The sequence below is a fragment of the Rosa rugosa genome, chromosome 7 (assembly GCF_958449725.1).
Source record: "Rosa rugosa chromosome 7, drRosRugo1.1, whole genome shotgun sequence".
In the NCBI taxonomy this organism is placed as follows: domain Eukaryota; kingdom Viridiplantae; phylum Streptophyta; class Magnoliopsida; order Rosales; family Rosaceae; genus Rosa; species Rosa rugosa.
The window spans coordinates 40,530,284-40,548,081 of NC_084826.1; the positions used below are offsets into that span (position 1 = coordinate 40,530,284).

The 17,798-nt window shown below is 37.8% G+C and overlaps 1 pseudogene; it reads right to left on the reverse strand.

Annotated features, from left to right (window-relative positions):
- Positions 1-1,254: 1,254 nt before the first annotated feature.
- On the reverse strand, positions 1,255-10,772 carry LOC133722325 (F-box protein SKIP5-like; annotated as a pseudogene).
- Positions 10,773-17,798: the final 7,026 nt, after the last annotated feature.

Sequence of the window (17,798 nt, forward strand, 5' to 3'; positions counted from 1 at the left end):
TAACTGTTAGGGAGTACAAAAAGCTATAATGGTAATGGTTGGATGGAGAGATGATGAAATCAATTGTTAGTCTTATGGAACCATGGAGACCATTGTTACTATTGGTAGAGTGTCATGGAGAGCGTATTATGAGCTGTGAACCTTGGATGGTACTGATAAAAGCAAAAAGGACCAATTTTGTGTATGTGGCTAGTTAGGAAGTATAGTTATATTTTTCGAAACACAGAGTGAATAGAATGTGTTTTTTGTGATATTGTGAGGACAATGCGGAAAGGGATTGTATTCCAATTCCATAGCGGGATGTCAGATACTGAAATGTTGTATTTCATGTTGCTGATCTTATTGCAGATTGTTGCTGGTATCTCTTCTTTCAGGTAATGGATGCATGGAATTTTAGTAGAAATACCGTTGGGTATTTGGCTTTTTGCTTTCCACATTTTCAGGTTTCCAACTATCTGAGGATTTGTGTTTTGTTTTCTTTGCACCTTGGGAATTTAATCCTTTTGTGAAGCCTTATTATAATGCAAAGACAGACTAGGAAGTTGGAGTAACTTGCCATGTTATGTTTGCATAAGTCCCTATTTCCAGCATGCTGAAGTCAGGATCACAAAGGAGTAATCGGACTTTGATCCTTGTTAGTCTTGGATATGATAATGGAAATAAAGTCACTTATTTACTGCAATTTCGGTTTTTCTATCACTTCCTAATTCTTTTCAATATATACGTCCCCTTTTCCAACTATTTGCGGCATACGTCACTTTTTGCGAGCATTGATGCAAGTCATATTCTGGAAATTCCGCCACTTCCTAATTCTTTTCAATATATACGTCCCCTTTTCCAACTATCTGCGGCATACGTCACTTTTTGCGAGCATTGATGCAAGTCATATTCTGAAAACTCGTATAATCTTTTATGTAATTTGTTAAAACAACAATGCGTATATTCTGTATAAATTTCAAGGAGTGTTTGCTAGTGTTGCATTGGCATGGGAGAAGGATGCAACTAAAATCAGTTGCAAATAGCGTCACTGCCTCTCGGTAATTTTGTTTCTAAATTTACAGCCATGAAGTACTGCCTTACACTCTTTCGCAGGAGAAAGACTAAACATCTGCATTGTTCTTAGGCTCCGGTTTTAGAAGCAAAACAAAACCACATCAATAAATCAGTAATGATGCACAAGGGGAAATCCTTGCAAGAATATTTCACCCACTGGAAATATGACTAACATCAATGCTCGCAACAATAGGAAAGACATACTGGAAATTATTACCCATGAAATAAATGCAACAACTCCAAATTACTATTGTACATAGTTTACCAAAAAGAAAAAAGCAATTACTATTGTACAAATGCCAACTAAGAATGCAAGAGATCATTGTTGCTCCATATCAAACCAGAAAACAAGAGTCGACGTCCGAGCATGAATGACTCGGACTCGCTGCAATGTCAGAGGCCTCCACTAGTTGAAACAGCCTTGGCAGTTGGCACCTCCAATTTGAGTCCGAGAAACAGAAACACCATCCTTATAACACTTCACCGATGAAGACAACAGAGTTTGCGCACTTGCCGTACTCACAATGGGGACTGAAAGGAAGTCTAGGGGATTTGTCTGGCACTGAAGCACGCACCCATCTATTGTGAGTCTTCCACTTCTATGAAGCAAGCAACAACCCGGCTCTGCCTTTACAGTTAAGTTTGCCAATTTGCTGGTGGACAGGAACTCCAATGCACTGCTCAAACAAAATGAATTTTTTATAAGAGAAATAATAAGAAAGAGTGGTGATTTCCAGGATCACTTCCAGACTGCTACTGGCAACAAATTTAACACCCAACGGTTCACATTTGCTTTACCAAAAGAAGAAGAAAGAAGTCCTTGATAGTGAGAGAAAGTGGCATACACATGGTATCCATATAAATAGCATCCAAGAGGACATGTTTATGAGCTGACCCCAAAATACATCCCTTGGAACGTTTTTTTTTTTTTCCTGGAATCTTAAGGAAAAGAATATAAAAAGCAGAATAACCATAATCTTGACATGGTTCTTTGATCTTATATATTCAGCTTTTCAAAGAAATTTGTATATTGGAGAGAGTGCAGGATACGGAACCAGTTGCTATGTATTTGCCGCAAAAACATAACAGCATGGAAGTTGATCCTGGTGATTGGACATTTGAGAGAGAAATGCCAAACCAATCACACCACATGAGTGATAAAGTAGAGCATAAGTTAATACTTTGCAAACCTGTCTGCACCTCGAGAACAAATGAGGGTTGTCTCATCCGGCAGCTCACCTCCACCAATCTGAACAAAGTAACTTGAGATAGAAAATGGAGAACAAAATGACCTACCGCTTAATTGTTAATTTATGAGATAAAGTAAAGTGGCATCACTTTTTTGCAAAGGCAGACTCACTTTATGATACATTAGGGATGCAGAGATATATGATCAATTTCCTACGGCATATTGAAACCAAACCATAGTTCTCAACAAGGCTGGTTAAGTGAATTGCTTAGTTCGCAACTTAACTTGTATCACGCTAGTCTGCTATAACTTCACTAAAACCTACAACACAAGTGCGATAACTTCACAAAAGAACACATGATCTACTAGTAGTACGACGCATAAAGGAACATAGCTAGCAGAAAGTAGGACACAAAGTATTACTCGCTGAGAAAGGTACAGTACAGGTGAGACAACTGCATACTTTTCAAGTAGAAAGGATTATATAAACTCTAAAACAAACAGACAAACACATTCTTGTACTTGGGGGGGGGGGGGGGGGAGACAGTGTCACTTAAACCTTGTTCAATTATTTTGGGCTAAAACATTAATAATCTCTCAAGCACAACTATACTTGATTTTCAACCTCTTATGAAGGCTTTGACCAATGAATAGGGGAGGAACCAATTAAACAAGAGAGTTGGACTGTCTTAATGCCTTTCTGGAATACTAAAATTGACTTAACAAGTCCCTCACTGACAAGATTTAAATTTTGCTGATTCTTTAGCATACCAAGGTAATCTCCCATATTTAGAGGTGTATACATGCAAGCAAAAACTGTCTTAATTACTTTGAGACATACCAGGCAAAGTGGCTTATTTTCTATTTAAGTATCAGAAGCAAGATGCTTTCCCCCTGCTGAAATTAGAATGGTGTCGCCAAGCCTGTAACAAAAAACATGTCACGAAAAACAAGAATGATTAGTTCTAATACTCCACCGAATGAGCTAAAGAGGAATACAGACAGATACAACTTTACAAACCTTGCGGCAGCAACCGCTGTCTCAATACTGGGGAAGACGCCAGGCTCCAATGGATCTTTAATGGATCGTTCAACTCGCAGCCACAAGCGAGGGTGACATGCCAAGAAAAGCCATCTGTGGCAAACTAGGGTGGTGTTATAGCGATCCGCAAACTCAATAGAATTATGAGACAGAAAAAGAACAACTTTGTCATACATGTGTGGGCTTTACAATATCTATCAATAGTTTGAAGCAACTGTAATATGGCCACTTTATACAATCCTATCTCTCACTTGAATCCCCATCAAACTATCCACAAACACAACATAAACCTCCCAAATCATGTTTCACTGGACCTAAAAGAAAAGCTTGGGATATATAACAACAATTTGATCTTTTTCTAAGCAATCTCTTCTGTCTGGAATACTAGACTTGGCTCCACTGTCACAATTTTAACCAAAAATCACACATTTTTAGCACCCTGCTATGCCTCAAATAAGTTCAACTCTCACACTCGCTCACACCATTATAACACCGCGCCTATACCTCCAATAAAGCCATTCCCCAATTCAACTGTTGCTGTCAACTCATCAAGCATTTCTTTTCATTAAAATACTTTGCTGAAAGAGTTATTTGTCTTACTTGTGAAAGAGAGTGAGCTAAAATAAGCTTCTGCTCATTTAGAGGCTTACCTAGCATCAATTATTTGAAGTAACTTGCTCTTGTCACCAAGGACCTGGAGGAATAAACTTCCACTAGTTAATAATATGGTCCTGACAAGAACTATAACTTTTAGCTCAAAAGGTATACTGACATTAATCCTTTCAGTTGTCTTGGGATCAAGGAAGGACTTCACAGTGCTCCACAACATTCTAAAACCAGAACCAGCATTAATGATAAACATACAATTCACAGTCTGCAATGAAAACAAGAAAACTCACAGTTGTGTTGTCCACAAAAATAATATAGACCAAAAGATGTTCGTATAGATAGTACCTCAGGATAGTTGTTGCTATCAATCGTCTGAAGGCAAGTGATAAGTTCCAATCTCACTGAAGGCGAATCAATCATTCATCTGAAAATTTAGCAATTTCACTGGTAATCGATTTTCCAATCTCATGTTGAAAGAGAAAAGACTGAAGCAATAGTAAATTCCCTTGTCTTTGTAACCTCAAGCATTGTTTACAGATGTGTAAAAAGATATAGACTGACCTCTCCACTTGAGGCTCCTGTTTGAGCAGTGCTTCATGTTCCTCATTGGCATCAGCAACTAGTACGTGCAGCTGGATGTCTCCTATGGTACTCATGGATCTGCACATAGCATAGGAATCCTTCTAGTCATGTACGAATAAACAGATGAAGGGTGGGTGCATGAGTGATGGGTATCTCATATATGCAATTATGCAAACATCAGAGTTAGAGTTTCGAGAGTAAAGTTTACAAATGGTTAAATTCTACCTAAATCAATAGAACATTCCTGCTTTGCTAAACTTGATCACAAATTTTGTCTTCGGATGATCAAATTTCTCACATTTAAAAATCCCAAAAGAAGATGCAAGAGAAAGAGAGAAAGACACACACCCGTACGTTTCAATCTATGATAAAATGCAGTGAACACATATTGGTCATCGATCTGAGAGCAGAGCCGCAAACTCGTCCTTGCTCGCATGCATTATCGTTATCCTCATAGATCTCAACCTGAAAACACTAACAACCAATTTCCAGACCTGGAATAATTCACAATCCTAACAAGCGAAATTGCAGAGAGATTGAGAAGAGTGATACTTACGAGTCTCTGTGTGTTGATGGTTTCTTCAAACTGGACCTTTATCTCCGACCTCCTCGATGCACATGCCTTTCTCCTTCTCCCTTAAAACCCCTTATGGTAACAACTCCAATTACAGTTTCATCTTTCCTGTCATATGCGAGTTGACGCGGTCAATCTAACGGAAATCCTCACGGCATCTGTTGGTCTACAATTGTTTTGGTTCATTCCAGACTCCTCCGGTAATGAAAGTGTGAGACATGACTGAGAGCTATGGGGATAAAGAATAATCCAGAATATAAATCATAGTATCAAGACTAGCATCGGCTCTTTGGCTTGGATTAAGACTTGGAATACAAATGTCATCTTGACATTAGGATCACATGGCCACGGTGGAAAGTACTTGACTGTGGCATGTCCATAATTCTGGCTAAAAGCTTGAGAGAGATAATGGCTTGTCGACACGCCAAAAAGATATATGCTTGAACTACAATATAGGATGAGTTAGTGACTACTTCACAATAACCCTGAACAAGACCATCACTCAGCCCCCAAGTGTCATAGCATGACATTTGAGATACTGGTTGCTTTTAAAAACAAAAAGAATGAGATGAAGTTCTGGTTCACAAAATGCCGATTGAAGGAACATTGGTTTCAATATATACATGACCAAAACAGAATACTGAGTGATTCATTATAGATGGATGTTCTGGACATTTATACAAGACCAAAATGAGCCTCCTAGTACATATTTCATGACCATAGCAAGCTACTTCCCGTTTTCCCAAATAGCAGTTTAAGGACAACAGAGGCTCAATGAGTCAAGGAAGCATCAACATTTCAGAAGCAAAAATATACACCATAAAGGACAGAGGTTGACGAGCTTCAAATGTCAAAAGCCACCACTGCAGATTTGCTCCTTTTCAGTTTCGTGCATAGTACCTAAAATAGATAGAGGTGAGCATCACTTACATATGCCCACTAGCAAGCAATGCTAGCTAGGTTTGAAAACGAATTAGATTTTGGTACCATCAAAGTTAACAGAATAGTAACAGAAAACTAAATTATGTAGGTGATCCTGGTAAAAACACGCATGAAAAGCGTACCCATTTTTCTAAAACCGAAGACCGGTCTTAATGCCAACTGCTTGCTACAATAAATATACCAGAACTCATGCATAAATATACAGTATACGTCCTCTGGAGGTTTAGGGGGTCGAAACCCAAAGTTTGGCTCCCTTCACTCTCAGGTCACCACTTAAAAATTATGCAATTTATACGCTTAAAAACCTAAAAGTATTTCCAGAAATGTCTCTAACCAGTGAAGACCCCCTACCTGGAAACAATGGTTTACAAATCCCAGCAAGCACCACTAAACCAATCTTCAGGCAACTAGAGTCCTTGATCTTATTATGAAAAACGCAAACCATCAACAGTTCTAATACTCTCTCTCTTGAAACTATTACACACACTTCCTGACTGAACAATAGCTTAAGCTTCACCACTTTGGAATTATACCAAAAGGAAAACACTGATAGCAATGACCAGAAAACAAAGATTGTGAGTAAGATGGTTTGCTGTTACTTTTCAACAAAGGTGAAACCTGTTGTAAGCCTCTTGGACTGAAAGTTGAGTTTCAAATCATCCTTGACATATCCAATTTAACATACTCAAGATTAAGTGTTAACATAAGGGTAAAAGTTCTTCAAATAAATTGTTCTATAACAAAGTTGCTGCCAGTTTGAGAAATTTTCAGAAAACTGTTAACATGAAAGAAAAATTCACCATCAGTCATCCTTTTAGTAATTTCAAGCACACTCTCCATATTTAAAGTAGACATGTAAAGCTACTATTCGCAAAATTTCAAGTTATTCGCAGTTCAAATGAATGGTCAATCAAGAATTCAAAGTAAGTGAAATGCTAAATTCTGCAGAAATTCAAAATAGCAAAAGAAAGTTTAAATATGTCATTCTAACTTCGTTTTTCATGAAACCATATTCAAAATGATCATTGAAGAGTCTATTTTAATGTATCAAAAACTCAGGTTAAAACAAGTATACGTTTTTTGAAAATCATAGAGAAGTCCACTGGTTTGGCTTTGTTTTTGTCTTTGAGGAATTTTATCGAGCATATGGTGTGCACCATCTTAAACATGATCTATTTCAGTTCTAATGAAGCTAACAAAATTAAGTTACACTCAAAAGTGTATTCCACAACAACCTTTTTTTTTTTTTTTTGAGAAAAGCATTCCACAACAACCTTGAACAAACAAATGGATAGAAATTTAACTAATTGTAGAAGTCTCTTACCAAAAGAAAGTTTCAAACTGAAGCTTCTGTTCGAGATGCGAAGCAGAGAAGCTCAGCAATTTGAAAGCTCAAATTCCCCCAATTAATCTGTCATGGTGCAGTGTTTGAATTATAGGAAGTTTGCAATACATGCAAGGCAAGATAAAAATTTGTAGTTGAAGAAGTTGGGAAATTCGACAGAAAATAAATCAAACTATGGGTTCATACCTCCTAATATGATGAGGAACAAATCGCAGGAATAAGAGTGTTATTGGTTGTCAACTTAGAAGCAAAATAGCTAGACTTGCAGTATTTCTAAGCTTAAGTGTGGAAAAGTCATGAATGGGAGAGTTGAATGAGATGGGAAAGAGAACAGAAAGACTTCTTTTTCTTTCTTGAGTTTTTTGGTTGGGAAAACTGAAAAGTGTCTTAGAAATAAAAATATAACGATAATATTTTTAATAATAAATATAAGCTAAGAGACTTTTGTAATTAAGGAAGCTGAGAACAAAGAAATATATTAAGAATTTGGGTCGTAATTCATAAATCATTAGATGTCCAAACTGGAGTAAAAGAAATATGATGAAATTAAATGAATGGAAAAACAAGACTGGATAATTCATAAATAGGAATAAGTACTAATTAAGGTTAATGGAATGTCCACTTTTGACTTAAGAGACAACTCTCTAACAAGTTCCTAAAATTTATGGTTCTCCCAAAAGCTAACCTTTATGTAGCGTGATGGTCCTATTGGATCATGGCATGGAGTTTGGTGTCAGTCTTAGGGCATCCTCAGTACCCTCTGCCTTGCTCTGCTACCACGGCATGCTGTACTAGTATGAGTCTCACTGCTGGATGCACTACTGGATGCCTAACTGATGCTCAGATGGGCACTGAAGTAGCTCCCTGAGTCAGTTGAGGGCACTTCCTCAAGTAGTGACCATGTTGGCCACAATGAAAACATACCACACTCCCTATCGTGTATAGTCCTACTTGGCACTGTCCATCATGGTGCCTGCCACACGTCTGACATTGTGGACGGTCTCTCTGAATGGGAAGTCTTCTAGAACCTCTACTATAACCGCTAACACTACTCCTGGCCCGTTTGGTTTGTCGCTTATAGTGCTTGCCCCGCCTCCGTTCACGTCTTCTGTAACTCTGTCGTGAGTCGGACCCAAAACTGTCAGGTCTACTACCGGTCAAAGCCTCGGACCTCGAAATAGCGGTAGCCCTCTTGGATGGACTTGGGCTAGGGGAACCCGCCTCTAATGGTTGTACACATTTCAAAAGTCTGTCCTCGCACTTCATGGCGGCCAAAAATACTTGACTGAACTCGGTAAATAAGGTAGCCGCTAACATAACACGGAGTTGATCGCGTAGTCCTTGTAGAAATTTGTGGATTTTATCCCTCTCATTAGCCACCAAGGCAGGTGCAAAACGATACAAGCTATTGAAACGTCGCCCATATTCCAACACCGTCATGTCACCCTGCCTCATATGCAATAACTCACTCTCAAGTCGGGTGATCAAACTTTCAGCCATAGCCGGATCGATGGCATAGGTCTTAGCTCCGGGTTGTTTGACTTGCTCCATACTATAATCAGAACTAGTACCCGGAAGAGCCGCTACTAAACTCCCTAGAACCTGCTTCTTGGGTACAGCAACTGAGAAGTAGTCACCTGTAACCTCAACTACAGATGGAGTGTCCTTAGAAGGTCAACACCTATGAGGCATATTACCTGAGAGAAAATCAAGGTTAAGCAATTGAGGGGAACAACACACACATATCCTACACACATGATGACCATACCAACACCAAATAGTATCTGATGGGAAATGCTATGGCCGAGCCATCTCCCGAGAGGTATTGATTATTACCGAGCATATAAGATAACAAAAAAACCGCACAAAGTCTACAGAATCTGAAAACCTAATGCCTTCAAACAAAGTTGACATTACCTGCCCCAGATTACACCCTAAGATCTGAAGTGACCTTGTAGGACCCAATTTATGAGAAATCTCACCGAACATTCGACATAAATAACAACAAATTCCCACAACTACAAATAAAAGGGTCTCTAACCAATACAACTGAAACTTCTCAACTAATTACAATGAATACAGAGGTTAGTAATTCATAGCTATCTAAAAGGATAACCAAAAACAATATATATTTATAAATATATAGGTCAAATAAGAACTTACAATCAAAATGAAAGCGGTGGAACACTATGCCTCGACTCCAAGTATGCCTGACCTCCAAACTGTGCAAACAGGAACGAAAGGGTGCGACAAAATTAAAATAAGAAATAAAAAATTAAATAGATTTTATGTTGTTTTTCCACTTCTTTACCGTGCATGCATTTGGACTAATTTGAATAAACTGGAAAGTAATAATTTAAGAAAAGGCATATGTAAATCATCAAGAATAAACCATAAAATCCTTGTAACAGCGGGGAAGAAAATCAACCACTAACATAAAAGTGGATGCTGGGCTCTGGTGATCTTGCCACTAAGGCAATCAGATCACCTCGCCACACAAGGGGATGATGAATGCTCTGAATACCTAATACTCTCCTAGATAAAAATCTATACGGTAAATCAAGAAATCCTTAAAAAGTCTGAAATATCCCCTCCTCTTTGAAATCAATAACTAACAACTGAAAATATAATATCTCAGTCTAAGTCTTGCAAAGAGAGAGACCAATAAATCGCATACATTCGCCATTCTCGATATCAAGTCTCAAGTAATAATTATCCGAAATAACAATAATAATAATAATCACAAAGTTTCTTAAAATTGAGATCAAACCGCAAGAAACTGCAATCAAGCTTGAGAATGAAAACCATAAGATCAAACCAGAATGTAGGTCCTCAAAATCCGAAATAAGGCAAAAAGATAATTGAAGTCTTGAGACTTGAAGAAAATTTCCAATGGCCAAATTTAATATTTCAGAGAAAGAATTGCATGAATATTTATATTAGTACGTTCGTTTATATTCTACCCAACTACTAAAGCATACGCCGCCACAAGCGGCTGTGCAACCCGGCCAAACCTAACTGATGAACTTGTAGAGAACAAAAGGAGCAACCTTACAAAGTGAGTTAGCCCACGAAACCTTCGGCAGCCCGAAAATTCAAATCGAAAGTCGTCTTTCCTCGGATTGAATCGAGATGTGAAAATTGGTGAGTTTGTAGAGAACTCAAAGGCGAACAAAGCCCAGTCGGTCTCCTCCTACAATATTTCCGGACTTGGCCGGAATTTGAAAAATACGCCGGAAATGGCCGAACCTTTCCTCCTACGATTTGTCGAAGAGAATGATACCAATTTCGTAGCTAGAGGTGGCCGGACGAAGCAGCGGCGAAGCCACAAAGAATCCGCTTCGTCAATAAAAATTCTGGGCTGTTGGTCTGTCCGTCCGTGTCCTTTTCTTTTTCATTCATGATGCTTATTATTTTAAGGGTGGATGCGGGCCGGTGCAGTTCGCATCCAAACCAAACCGCAACTGTATTTTTTTATCTATTTACTCTATTTTTAGAGATTTTTTTCTCACTTGCCCCATTAAAAAAACTTAAATTCCCTCCTACCCAAAACACTCTAAGGGGGGTGTATTGTATTTGGATTTGTGCAGACTTTTTTTAAATGACAGACTTTTTGAAAAGTCCACAGACTCTTTAAAAAGTTGATAGACTGTTATGGATTTCTTAAAACCATTGATTTTAGCAACAGACTTTTATTGATTCATGAAAATCTATATACTTTATTATGAATGACTTCTACAGATTTCCTAGGATGTACAAAATAAATAAAAAAATAAAAAAACAAACAAAAAAATTAAAGCAAATGCAGCCCAAACACAAAACAAAATAATAACTTGTTGTCTCTTCAATGCTCCAGTATCTTCTAATAGAAATTGACTCAAATAAATGATTGTTAGTCTGTCTAGCGAGTTTGTTCTTATTCCTAATCTCCCAACAACATAAATATACAATATAGATCACTTGATGTTTATGGTTAATTATTCTCATCAATTTTGTTTTCGCCGATTAACATATATTGTAGCAATATTGGTCAATGTCTTGATCTATAATCAATCAATTGAAATTCAATTGTTCAACCTTTTTTTGAACCATAATATGAATTCAAATTAATGAGAATAATTAATTAATAAGATAAAATTTAGTATGGTTCAAGGTCTTAGGGTTAGACCATAATATTTGAGTTTTAGGGTTTCATAAATCATTTTTATTGCTATTAGGGTTCGAAGTATCACAATTGAAAAAAAACAAAAAATAAAAATCACATTCAACAACTACAATGAACATGTTGGGTATCAAAAAAGGTTGATATCATAAAAGATTAGAGAAAAGACAAAAAATTAAGAAAGAGAGATGATGAAGGACAAACTTCTTCGTGCGTAGAGAGAAGAACTTTGATAGACCTTTTTTTTTTTTTTTTTTTTAAGAGGAAACTTTGATAGACTTTTTGAAATCTTTGGTCTGGAGGCTGGAAAATTATTGGAGTTTGGTATGTATAGTTAACACTATAAAATCCATGATTATCCATGATTTTCTAATTCCATAAGTATGAATGATATTTTGAATACCTCTGTACTTTTATTCATTTTTAAAAGTCCTAATTGAATACCCCTAGATTTTGGTGGAATTCATGAAATCTTTAAAAATCCTAATTGAATACCTCAAGACTTTCATGGACTGTTAAAAGTCTATATTGAATACACCCAGATTTTTAAATTCCATAGATTTCTTTAAAAATTCCACTAATTTCATATACAATACACCCCCCTAAGGAGGTCTTCCCTAATACCCTATTAAGATTTTTTTATTTTTTTTTTAATATCATTTTACCCTCTCACCTTTGTTATTTAGAGAGAGAGAGAGAGAGAAACCATAGGAGACTTCGCCGGAGCTGGTCACTGGCCGTCGGATTCCGGCCAATTTTTGCCAAATTCCGGTCACCAACCGCCGTCGGAATCCCGTCACCGAAATTTTCTGAAAACCTCTATTGCCCCAACAGACGTCTTATGCCCCCCCAATAGTCTTTTTGCCCCCTAATAGAATTTTCGGTCACCGGAATGGGAACTAATATTCCTAAAATTAGATAAATAAAGCTTTGATTAAAGAAAAAAAACGAAGAGATTATATAAATTTAAAACGTCTATTGCTCTCCAATAGACGTCTATTGTCCCCCAGTAGACATTCAAAACTTTTTTTTTCTTTCCTTCTGCCCCATTACTTAAAAAAAAAAAACTTGATTTGGGCACCCAGAAAATGCTATGGGCACCCACGTCTAAAGCTGATTGTGATTTCTCGCCGGTGCTGGTGTAAGAGAGAGATAGGTGATTGTGCCTGCTTGTATTGGAACTCGATTGTGTACGAGAGAAGCATGGGGCTGATATCGTCGGCGTCGGGGCGAGAGACGGACGCCGACGATGGTGGCGCTGGGCAACTCCTCGAAAATCCTCGGGGGCTGGAACGATAACCACGACCACGGTGATGACGCGCTGGGCAACTCCTCGAAAATCCTCGAGGGTTGGAACGATGAGTGCCAAAACGATAACAGCGTCGATGGTGAGACTGCGGAGGTTCAGGATCGCCGATCAATCGAACGACGACAAGAACGTCGGAGTGGCTGGAGCTCTGACCAGAGTTTCTTGGTGTTAGTGGTAAAGTTTGGGTTGGATCGGAGAAGGAAATGGAGATGTTGACTTAAGAGGATTGATTTTGGAATCGTATTTAATTGCCGAATTGTTATTCACGGAATATAATTGTGCACAGGGCGCTATACCGAGTTACCGCTCGACGAAGAAACCTGTAGGCGTGGTCGCCAAAATAGTACTGTGAGTGGACTTTTGTTTTAAACGATGATACATGCGTTTGTTTCTTGAATTAATGGTTTATTTATTTATCACGTTATATTTCGAGCATATAATTTGCTTTCAAGGATGATTTTCGATTTATCTCGTGGATTTGCTTTCAAGGATGATTTTCGGAGATTGAATATACTTTATCTTGATTATGATTTGCGAAATGGATTTGTGTTACTATTTCTTGGATATTGAGCTTTCGATGGTTTATTTTCGACATATGAGTATTATTTGAATTTATGATTTATGTGATTTTCGATGAATATGTTTTCCGAGGTAAATTATGGGGATTAATATTATATATTATTAACAGATGTTGAGCTTTATGGATTTATTTTTGAAAATGAGATTTTCGATGGAATTATATTTATTGATTATTTAACGGCTTTCGGTTTTGGCATTGGGAATTCTTTAGTGATGATTTCAGTTTTGGGTTATTGTTTATGAATCTACTTTAATCCCGACTATTTGGCTATCGGTTTGGGAATACTTTTGACGTGTGGGACACGTCGTTATTTATTTTATTTCTTTTCTCTTGAGATTTACCGAGTACGGTTGGGAATCGTGCTCGTGCTTTCTTTCGCGAGATTTTGGGGAAGTTTTATGGATTTACTGGTTTTCGAATGTTTCCTTCACCATACTTGGGTTGCTTTATTTTTAGTTCTCCTCCTCAAGTGAGTTGCAGTTGAGGCTCCTCCTCACTTACTTTGTGTTTGTGGGTCGAAGTCGAGGATAGAGCCTGGGAGGCTCCGACCCGAGCCTGGGAGGCTCCTTCGTTGTATGGTGATCTCTTCTTCCCCATATCCTATTGTTACTTGACTAGCGGGGCTAGTCTGATTTTTCTTAACCAGCGGGGCTGGTATGTTTTCACGAGATTCTGAGTTTAAAGAAATACATTTTACAAATGTTGCTTGCATCGAGGTTTTATAAGTTTAAATACGTGGGAAAGTATTCAAGTTTGCTTCATTTAAATTATCTTGATTATTTATTTTTGTCCACTCACACTAACGCGTATTTCAATTACTTTCCCCTGGGCCCTTCGGTTTCAAATGCTCAGTTTGCAGACTAGATTAGTTGATGAGGTTGGGCGTACATGGAGTTGAGGCATAGTCAATAGCACAGCTTCCGCGTATCCATTTTATCCATGTTTTCCTTATTTATCTTTTATATTAGAATTGCTCTGATAACCTATGGGATGAATATTATTAAGTTGAGATTTGTGTAATGTGAATTGGAAGATGTTGTGATTTGGGGAGCAGGGTGGCTCCAGGAATTGAGGATGGTGTTTGACATTAGAAGTGTAAATGTCTTTCTACAGGTTTTGGGTAGTCCATTTTTAAGGGAAGTTCTGCCAAATTTTTGGTAGAATTTCTTCTAAGGTGGGCCCCGCACGGCCACTTCAGATTTCAGGGTGAAATCTGGGGCGGGTCCTGTCAAATGTAGTTTTTGTTGGTGCGGTGTTGTTGTGCTTGTGTTATGTAAATCAGTGCACTTGTATCAATTTGGTTATGCATTTTTCCTTTAATTCATTTGTAGGTTGATCTGGAGAGAGGGAAGAAGAAGATAAGAAAGAAGAGAGAGAGAGGAAAAAATGCTCAAAGAAAAAAAAATAATGGATTAAGATACAAAGAGACAAAAATACCCTTCAAAATATGACAGTTGGTAGTCTCCCTAACGGGGTTAACGGCTCCAGGTATTTATGTTGGGTCGGGGTTAAAACTCAGGTACCAATGTGATGTTTTTTAAAGTTAAGACACTGAAGTTACTAATGAACCGAACGTCGGGTACGGTTCGCATTTTTTTCCCTATTTTTAAATCCATAAACTTAACAAATCCAGAAACTACAGCAGCCTTCATGCCTAATACTAAACATAAACACATAAACATTAAATCTGCAACAATGAGCCAATGATCTTAAAAACCGCCGCCTTCATTCCTCAGCCTTCATAACTCAGCCTTCATAGCTCAGAATTACAAACAACCTCATTTGATTCAATCCAAGTATTCAACAGTCCCACAAACTAGAAAAACAGTAAAATAAAACAAAGTTAGAATTTGAAACAAAGTATCCAAATTGTCGAAAACTAAAACAGAATTGAAAAAAAAAAAAAAACAGTAAACACTTACCAAGTTCAAATTTTTCCAACTCAGTATACAGCTCCATCTCGTCTTACGAGGGTTCCTTGTATTCATTAAACCCTCCTCCTCTTAACCAATCCCTCAAGCAGACTAACCCCTCAACCATCCTAGGGTGAGTTGAGCTCTAAAAGGGTCCACCACCCTCTTTCCAAGACTGAAAGCAGATTCTGAAGCAACTATTGAAGTGGGTACAATGAACATATCCCTGGCTATCTTAGACAGAGTTGGATATCTTGGCGCATTCTCCTTCCACTAGTCCAAAACTTGAAATATTTCATCGGAAAGGTCCCCTGCAGTAGGTACTTGTCTAGCTCATTCTTGATCACCACAATATCTTTCTCTTGCCTCAAAGTTTGAACTGCCGCAGATTTATTGCATTACTATCCTCTTGCTCTTGGACCGTTGTCGACTCAAGCCTTGGCATTCACATTCCTTGAAGCTGCTGCAGCCACTGGATCATCCTATGCAATTCGAAAAAACCAAGTGCAATTAGTAAATCCTTACCAGAAACTAAGTGAAAATAAAAAGTGAAAAAAAGAAATAAGAAAAGTAAACTTATTAACACACATATTCCTCAAACAACTTATTCATATTATTCCTCACTTCATCAATCCTCAAAGCTTGTAATGCTGGGTCTAGTTACAGCTTTGGGAAGAAGAACTCAAGATACAACAGCTTGAATCTTGGATCTAGAACCACAACAATAAGCAGAATCTTGTTCAAGTCTTCTAGCTGCAGCCAATACTTGTCGAACTTCTTCACCGAGCTGCCAATGCTAACCATTAAAGCATCCTCGTTGTTTATGCACCTTGTTCAACTCACCAACTATTGTGGACATCCAAAGGAGAGGCTCATTGGCAATTACAAACTTTGTAGCACTAAATTTCAAGGTGGCTTCATAGAAAATCTTGAGGAATTTCACAAGTATTGCTGCTTTATCCCAATCGGCAGATCTAGGAGGCCATTCCCTCTTGCTTCTGCGTACTCTCTCTTGGAAATTTCTCTCAAACTGCGAATCTTCATCCTTAAGCCTAGAAAATGCCTTCTTGTACTTCACAGGAATATCCAACATAAAATATGTCGAATTCCATCTTGTGCAGGCATCTAAAGGGACAACTCATCCCTTGTGCTCATACTTTTCTTGAGATGCATACTTCCTGAACTTCTCTAGCCTTGCTACTGAATACCTAATGTACTTCACAGCATTTCTAATGCCATCAATGGAAGAGTCCAGCTCCTTTATTCCATTCCTCACAATGAGGTTAAGAATATGGTAGCAGCATCTCAAATGCAAAAAAGAACCTCCCAACACCAATTGATTCCAATTCCTATCTTCTCCTTCATATTGTCTAAAGCAGCTTGATTTGGACTTGCATTGTCCACAACTATCGTAAAAACCCTATCAATCCACCACTTAATCAAATAACTTTCAACTAGCTTTTCTATGGTTTTCCCTCTGTGATTTGGAATCACACAAAAGTTTAAAATCCCAGTATTTTCGGTGCATTATGCCCATACCTATATTCTAGGCTACTGTCGTTGGTTCCAAGTTGTATGGCTATTTTTAAGGTTATGCTTCTTAGCTTTGAACGATTTTGGAATACACCAAACGTACCGTACGCCCCAGACGGTCGTTAACGGAAGGGAAAAAAGTAGTTTCCGTTTCCATAAACGACAAACAATATTTAGTGGATAAAAAATCTTTAACTGCGGCGACCTCCCTCTCACATGTTTGTTAACAACGGCAACATGACCTCTAGTAATCTGCATTTGAAGATTGAAGGCCATGTCGAGGTCGGACTTGAGGGACCTATCAATTCATAGTGTTCCCCAACCACTCGATTTAGCTTTCGAGATCGAACTGTATGCCCTAGTCAAACTTGTATGAATTGATGTTTTTACTTTACATTTGATGATATTTGTGATTTTCATCTTCATATGCTAATTTAAAAAGTGAATGCATTCATTCAAACTTAACTACTTTGAATGTGTTGTGTTTGTCATCTCATGAAAAAATGTTTAGGGAGTAGTTAACCTTGAGCATTGATAGCATGATTGCATCCTATATATGCATGTGAATGTTGTGAGTTAAAATCACCTAGATCTAGGATTGGTTTGCTTGCATGTTATCTAAACTCAAAGCTTTGTTCATCTAGGAACAATAAATTGAGACTTAACTGGTAATAGAATTTGTTCTTAGGTAGTTAATTCTATACTTATCCTGTTGGAATTGATAACATTGAAGGAGTTTAAGCCTTCGTAGTCTTATCCGGATGCAAAGAGGGTATTTGGGAAATTAGAATAGCATCACTTGTATTTGAACTTCAATACTTGCAAGGGAGGTTAGTGGTAGGGAATCCAACCCCTAACTTCATCCATTATATTACTAGTTTAGTTTATATTTGAGCATTTATTTTAAGTTGGTTCACCACTCTATCCAATGGACAGTTTCACTACCACCACAATGCACATACTCA